This window comes from Cataglyphis hispanica, chromosome 17 (genome assembly GCF_021464435.1).
Source record: "Cataglyphis hispanica isolate Lineage 1 chromosome 17, ULB_Chis1_1.0, whole genome shotgun sequence".
NCBI classification, from domain to species: Eukaryota; Metazoa; Arthropoda; class Insecta; order Hymenoptera; family Formicidae; genus Cataglyphis; species Cataglyphis hispanica.
In genome coordinates, this window is record NC_065970.1 from 2,115,172 (window position 1) to 2,123,697 (window position 8,526).

At 35.6% G+C, this 8,526-nt stretch overlaps 1 long non-coding RNA gene across 1 annotated transcript in view; it reads right to left on the reverse strand.

The window, feature by feature from the left end:
- The window catches only part of LOC126855937 (uncharacterized), a 202,518-nt gene extending 194,729 nt beyond the window's left edge, over window positions 1–7,789 (reverse strand). Inside the window, exon 1 of the long non-coding RNA XR_007688306.1 lies at window positions 7,667–7,789. This is a non-coding gene — a long non-coding RNA (uncharacterized LOC126855937). The remainder of the gene's footprint in view (window positions 1–7,666) is intronic.
- Window positions 7,790–8,526: the final 737 nt, after the last annotated feature.

Genomic DNA, 8,526 nt, shown 5'->3' on the forward strand with positions numbered 1-8,526 from the left:
ATTTTCTGCTTCTTTCAAATAATATTTTATAATTCCCTTCCCTCCTCATTACTTTAAATATATTCACACATAAATTTATAAAGTCAAAACTAATTCACATAACTTGTAATGAATACAAAAAAATACATAATTTTTTCATAAAAATACATACTTGCTTGATATTTCAAAGATCTACCACGATATCCAGACGATTAAGCAAAAGAAAAAGGATCGAAGAGAAATATTTTCCTTTTTTCTTTTGTCTATTTTCAACGGCGATTAATCGCAGTCGACATCTAAAGTCGCGCGACTCTCACTACGCCCAGTTAAGATTGGGGTCCGCGTTCTAAAGAAAGGATCTGCTTTCTCTCCCCGCCAGCTAGTTTAATACGGTTCGTAAGAGTAGGTGGATATGCATGCATATCCCCGCTCTTCACTTAAGACAGACGGCCTGAAAAAGTTTCACCTTCTCTCTTCATCCCTTTACTTCCGCAATGCATCTCGCGACGCGATGCAAACCTCTGCACATTGTCGCCACTGCCATCTAGTCACCCAGCCAGCCAGCCAGCCAGCCAGCCAGCCAGACAGCCAGCTAGCTAGCCAGCCAGCCTAACCACCCCGTCCGTCTAGACATTCTCCTACTCTACTGCACCCTCTCTGAGCTCGTGTACTCCCCCTCACCTCTTGCATCGCACCTCGACTCTTTGACGTTGCATCGGGACGTCCTGAAAGTATTGGTGAACGTACGTACGGCAAGGTTGCATCGCGCGGAACGTAAGTGTGCGAGCACAGACGTGCACGTATACAAGTGCATATTAACGCGCGTTCCGCCTCGTAGCAGCTGACTATGGAAGAGAGGGTGCGCATACATCAGGCGTCGTCGCATCACGCATCGTAAGTCGCACGTATGTATGTGTGGGCGCGGCAGAAAGTGAGACGACAGAGCAAAGGAAAGGACGGAAGGGAGAACCCCTCCGGGATAAGGATTTCGATTACGGGGAGAGGGTCAAAGTCACCCTTCTTCCGTTCGTGTGACCACGCCTTCCTAGCCTATCGCCACAATATCCTCTCCCTGTCTCTCTCTCACGACCGATTTGTTCATCCTGTCACTCGCTTCTGTGACACTCGCGTCTCCACCAATAAATGATTTTAATTTAATAGCTGGCTTTTACGTTTTGCACCAGATTTTCCTCCTTTACTCTTTGGCAGAGTTAATCCTTTACTTTAATTACATAACGATAAAAATATCGTAATCTATCTTTATAATAATAATAAATAAATCTCTTGTAATAATTTTGAAATATAATATATTTTCAAAATAATGTTATGTTACCACATATTTTTCGATATATATAATAATATTTTGAAAAATGATTGTGCTGTGTAAATGTAAATATATCGCTATAAAGAGATAAAAGATATAATTTATAATTTAATGTCTAACTATTAAGCAAGATTGATAAAGATTATGAATGTACGGCAGCAATCCATGAGAAGGTATAATAGAAATGTCACGTGCTTAGATTATAACATGTTCTCTACAGAATACTTCGACGGTACCTCTCAAGTACGAGGTACGTGTTTGGAATATAACTCGCATAATTCAGTAAGTTTTTTTTTTTTATATGCTTTGGACAAAAACCGAGAGAATGCAATCGAATTTCTCTATAGAATTCTTCAAAAATTTGAAAACTGCACGCGCGCGTATTACCGTCTATATAAATCACTTCTCGAAAAAAATATCACAATTTTTAAATATAAAAATATATTTCTGTTCTGCCACATTATATCTTTTCCACATACATATTAAAGTCATTGTTATTTTTTGCTTGAAAAATGTTTCTAATCTCATCTTCAATTCAAATATTACACAATATCTAATTTAAACGACATAATTGATAATATATAATTGAAAAATATTGAAACTCTTTTTCTAATCAAGCACAAACCGATATTTTTTCTAAATATTATAAAAATGTAATAAATTTCAAATAAAAAAAAAAAAAAATAAATTTCATTTTATAGGAACGACAGCGTCGTTACTCAACGAGAAAGCTGATGGATAGATGAACATCGCACAAGGCGTCCAACGTCTATTTGAAAATTGTCGTTAGGGATAGTAAGTCTGTAGTAAGGGTGTAACTGCTAGGCGACGAGAAGGGATAGAACAAGACCTGTCGGGGGGACTACGTCATTATTGAAGGAAGTTCTGCCTCTCGCCTCGCCGCCTCATGATTCTGATCCCTGTCTCTCAATTCCTCCCTCCCCCGCCCCGCTCCACTTTCCTCATTCACTGTCACTCTTCCGCCGTCTCTCGTCAAAACAGCCGCCTTCGCTACCTACCAGTTCTCGACCCGCACTACCTTAAGCGTACCCTCCACAGCAACGGGCGTGTACCTGCGCGAACTTGCTGCCTTCCGCTGTCGTGCCGGCACTCCAGACAGAATTCATCATGCATGGCTGCAACCCCTACATTGTTAACTCGCCGAGGTAGGCAGCGTGATACGAGCGCGCGGGCGCAAACGGCTCACGTAAAGCCGTGCTTGCGTGGAGAGCGGATACGTGTGCACACGTATTCGCATGTACGTCCGTTCATACGCGTTGCGCGTAATTAAAATCGTTTGTGGTATTAAGGGCGAGATTGCATTATATAACTGGGGTTTGAACGTGATTTTCAATAGATATGTTGTAAGTCGAACGTGAATAATTATTATAAATAATTATTATAAATAATTATTGTAAATAATTATTGTAAATAGTAATTATTGTAAATAATTCAAATCATGATCATTATCACATAATGATATAAGAGATAGCAGAAGTCATTTTATATTATTACTAAAAATCATTATTAAAAACTTTTTAACATTGTTGCTATTTCGGTTAAATTATGTCTATTCTCCGTAGACATTGAATTTTTTTTTTTCTGTTTCAACGAATTCTAGACAATCGTTAATTAAAGTTCAGCTAGCTCATCATGCTTGACTCATGGTTTCTATTCGTGATTCTATGTCATCCTTACAAAGATCATTTCTTCACCGCGCAATCATTTTACACACACACACAGTGAAAAAAGTATGAAAGAAACTTCATCTTTTATTCCTCATACATAAAAATGCGCTAATTGGATAAGTAACCATTGTCATTATGTAGTAACATAAGGAAATGATAAGTCATGAAAATTTATGTCCGAGATTCACTTAAAGCAGATATGTCAAAAAATTATCTTTTCTCTCATTGAATTTACTTGTTTTCTATAATCCATGTGAATTTTTGTGTGTGTAAATGTGGCGATATCCTGATGTTTCCATTGAATTAAAGCAGACCGAAGGAAGGAAATTAACTTTAACCGACCAGATTTCGTTTGTTTTATTCCATTCGTATTACATTACCCTCGTTCCCTCTATCAGACTTCTTTTTATCTCTTTCGAACGCTTGGCTGGTCCGCCGATTTTCCTCTTTCGCTTACTTTCTACGAGCCGCGGACAGTCGTTACTATTCTATCGCAATCTCTCTTGCGCGTCCAGCATTTTTCCGAAAACTATCTCGCTCTCGCCTGGATGAGGCAATCGCCCAAATGCTGACGCGGCCGGAGCGAAGCTCAGCCGGCGGAGCGATCGCCCTGGTTATCCGGTTAGGTACGTACATCTGCTACATTTGCAATTGGGAACTTTACCACGTCGATGAAATTAATCGTTCACGTCGGCTCCTTCGAAACGTCCATGTTTAACTTTTCGCCATCGTCCATTGGTTTCGTGAAAAAATTGCGGTCCCCCGAAATCAATTAGCATTTTTAGTTTGATATGAAAAATTAAGCACACAATAATGTTTTTTTCAAAATAATTTCATAATATCTTAAATATTATATTCGGATTGTATCATACAAAATTTTAATTTAAGCTTAAAAAGAATTATATCGAATTATTTCTGCATATGAAAAACGTCAATGCACAAAGTATCGAATAGCCGAACCAATTTCCAATATCATAATTCACACAATACACGTTTTATTAATCAACATTAGCTCCCATACATGACTGTGATTTAATAAATTAGAGCGGGATAAATTACTCCGTCCTTTGTACGTCGGCGATATTACGATGCGTGGCTTACGTCGTGATTTTAAAACGCTGTCATCCCACCGGTACGTCTAATTAAGTCCCTGCAGGTAATGAATTTTTCTGGATAACGCCGGTTGCGAACGCGCGCGCGCGCGCGCACGTAGAGGAAAAAAAAGCACGGTCGGTCGTTCCTTTCTCTCTTAATAAGTCGACTCTCTCGGATGTATCATTTCTCGCTAGTATGCGAGCCGGTATAACTAGCCTCGACCCGAGCACAGTGACGTTAATATCATGCGAACGGGATGTTAAATTATGGTAATGAAACGTTTCGAAAACTTATGACAGTGTTAAATAGCGGTAAGGTCGGAGAGCCAAATCTCCATTTGCCCAGTGACGAATGGTGATTACAATCGTTTCCGCCTCTGCGGAATCCATTATAGACTTGTTCTATCGTCGGATCTGTCTCACTCCGGAGAGCACAGATTATAATTAGACGGACATAGTAAATTCCGACGGAGCTTCCGCCAACGGATCGTCTCGTCTAATCGTCTCGAGGATAGTTATGGCGCGCCACATTATCTCATATTCATCTAGCCAGTTCGGCGAAAAACATTCGCGGTTCGGAAAAGAGTTACTCGACGACGAGAGCATACTCAATTTGCAAAAGTTTTAAATTAGTTTCGGGAGATATTGATCTGACGAATGTAAGCTAATTTTATTTAAAACCATCACAGCAGATAAAATAAAATCATATGATATATTGTCATATGATATATTGTTCCACTAAAAATTTTAAATCGCTTTCACAAATACTCGATATATTTTTTTAACGATTTTTGCAAACATTTTTTATTCATAAGTATAGCAACAAATTATATTGGCATAAATGAAAATTGAGTACTCAAAGTATTCCTATTGCTCGAGCTGTCGATGACATCAAAGGAAAATCGGTTATATGATTCTCCATCGAATCTCGATTCTGTCAATATTTCAAGTTTCCGCGCAAATATTTACATTTTACATTACATTAGCGCATTTTACCAACAATTTCGCATGAAAATCAACGACTTTTTAAAGTCCTCGAATAACGAGACATTTTCCCGAGACCATTAAATGATGCGCGACACGCGGACGTTCATCAGTCGCGATATCATTTATTTACGCCGCGAATTACCTAATCTACTTTATAGAACGGCAACGCGACCATATCGATAAGTGCGCGCAGCGTAGCCTAGCCGACACTAGATTTTCCCCTATGAATTATAACTAAGCGTGCGTAAAACGTTATCATAGCTATAATTAGAGCGTCGCCTCGGCCGCGGAGCGGAATCGCGGTAAATCAGCAAGCGAGCGTACTTGGCAGGCAAGCAGGTAGGCAGGCAGCCTTTGGGCGTTTGCAATCGCGCCGCGTGAGCGCGCATCGGACTTATCGTGGACCGTAGTAGCCTGATAATTACGCCATACTCCCCTAACATGTTGTTAACGAATTATTTCGCGACGTGATAAAGGCCGAGATATATCGCCGGCGATATCGACCGGCTGTGGCATTGAGTATCGTCGAATATATACATATATGTATGTATATCATGCGAAAAATGCGTTATCGTTCCGTTTTTTTTTTTTTCGATTATTTGTGCGTATAGCGCTTTGATCGCTATTTTCCAGAGCTATAAAACTGTGGATGTATATATATATATATATTGACACAGAAACGTCAATTTAGATATGGCTTTACATTTTATATTGACATGTGGCCAAAGTTTAAAATCGAATTCCTAAATTTAACGTAGATATAAAGCGCTGAAAACGGCTGACTTTGTTGGTTTCTAGTTGCAGAATTTTATTGCAAAGACAAATATACAGCTGTTTTAATTAATTAAATAATATTGCTTTGTGCTGTTTAAATCGCAACGCGCGACGCGAATAACATTTATACTGCAAACGAAAAAGGCAAGACGCAAGTTGGTTCAAACTTCGTTGAAATTTCTGCGGAAAATTCTAACTAGATAATAATGATTACACAACATCGCGAACGCGAGGAGAAACTTAAAAGTTTGCTGCATTAACTTTATTCGCGACCGAGCCAGTGAAAAAGTTCGCGCGACAACAGATTAAGCCCAATGAATACGGAAGCATTTTAGCACTTCTGTTATCAAAAGTGATGTTAATAATTTAATGTTAATATCCTAAATGACTTTTATATTTTTCCCTTTGAAAAAATATTCAACCTTCTGGTCATTTTATGAGATCGCGCGCAATATAAATTCAAAATGATTTATATTTTTTTTCATTATTTTAATAAATTTTCTTATTAAAAAATATTTTTCTCTTTTTCCATTATGCATATTGTATTTTCAGTAATTAAATTTTTTTTTTTACAAAAAAAGAGCGAGAATTTGAAAATAAAAACAAAATATATAATTGTTAACCATAATTATATAAATAATTGGCATGATGGAAAACTTTCTCGTTCAAAAAAAATTGGATAAATCTGAAAAGATTATATTACATGCCGAAAATTAATCATAGAAAGATGTATATACATATCATAGACCGCCCTATGGCATTTGCATATAGAGAAAATTCATAATTGCATGAGTTTCTCAGCTTTTCATTATGCCTTTTGCTTTAAATGCCATTTTGACAAGCTTTTGTATGCAGATATATATTCACGTGAGAAATTTTGATATTTTCATTACTATGTCTGCCTTCTCTCTATTCATTTCATGTGCCTGAGCTTTATGCAAATCTAATGATTAAAATGAATTCAAAATCATTTTTAGATATATGCTTTCGCCAAATTATTTGATCATTAAACATATATTCATTAATACTATTATGTTACATTTTTTCGTCAATCATACTAAAAAATAATCTTTCGAAAAATTAATATGCCATCTCAGTAATTTGGTAATTTTTTTACGATTACAAAATTATAATTATATTTTTTTCATTTACAATTGAAAATAAAATTTCAATTGTAAGAATATGCATTGTGTGAGATATGCACGATACATTTTATATTTATATGAACACAGTTTATAAATCCATGTTACGGTTGCGTGTTGAGTGAATTCTTTCTGTTATGCAAAGCTATTCTAAATTTATTTCATAAGAAATATGTACGTGTTTAACAAAAAAGGATGCGGTTCGTGCGTTCTCATCGCGCGTTCTCTTCTCCAACTGTACCTCGCAGTTTCGACGATGTATATTCACCACGCGCATCTCTGCTTTATCTTCATTTCTGTCTAATTTTCTGCCGACTTTTACATTTCACTATTTTATCCCAGGAATGTTATGCCGGTCCCTAGACTCTAGTTTGCAAGATTTAGCTAATATACTTGTCGTAACGCACTGTTCTCTGCTATGTACATAGTCGGATAAAAAAATCTCGTGAGATAAATAAAGAAAATATATATTATAGAATTAGAAATAAATATATTTCCTTTAATTTTTTTAAATTTGTATATTTTATATTGGAGGTGTAAAAATTGGATCGCGAAAATTGTCGCTAATTATTTCATTTCTTTTCTTTTTATGTGTGCTTTGAAAATCGACATATTCATATTATCACAATAATATATCGCGTCAAAACTTTTTTCCATAATCATGCAATTATTACTTACTTGTTTATCGTTGCGACGATAATAGTATATTCGAAGATAGGATGCTGTCGAGGAAACTGCGAATAAGCAAGTTATATGGTTTAACTAAGCGTTTATTCGAGCTAGCGAATGGTACAATAGTTGGATTCGAACTGCGAGGAATTCCACGGTTCGTTAGTTTTTCAATCGTGTAAGAACATTACCTGAGGATCACGTGTCGTCCGTGTGTGTGTTATGTATGTTTTATATTTTGTGTTTATGTTATGCTTTGCCTGGCAATAACATTGAAAATATCAAGATCACTAGATGAAATAAAGGCAATATACTCATCATATTTTATGAACTATAATAAATCTCCTGTGATACTGAGATTTATTATAGTCCATAAAATATTATATGTTTATTTTCAAGAAGTATACAAACTTTCTCATAACACATTATAAATTTATATTACGTCAGTTTACACGCGCCCAAGATACGGCAGTTTATAAAGAAATATTTTAATAAATATTTCTTGATATAGATAGTCTAATCCATGTTTTATTTCATACTATTTAAATGACAAATTTGATTCCATTTAATAATCAATTTTTAAATATTATTTTATATATATTGTCAAGAAACACTTATACATATTATGTATATGTGTATATTAATTGTAAAAAAGAAATAAATGGAAAACAAATAAAAAGAAATAATAATTACTATAACAATTAAAAAGTAAAAAAAATTTACAATAATTATTTAATCCACATTGATATTTAAATAATAAACTTATATACGAAAAAATACAAAACACATATTATATATTTCGTGTTATAATATAAATGACACTAGGTATATTTTTAGTCAAATACTTTTAGCGTTTATTCGACTGCGAT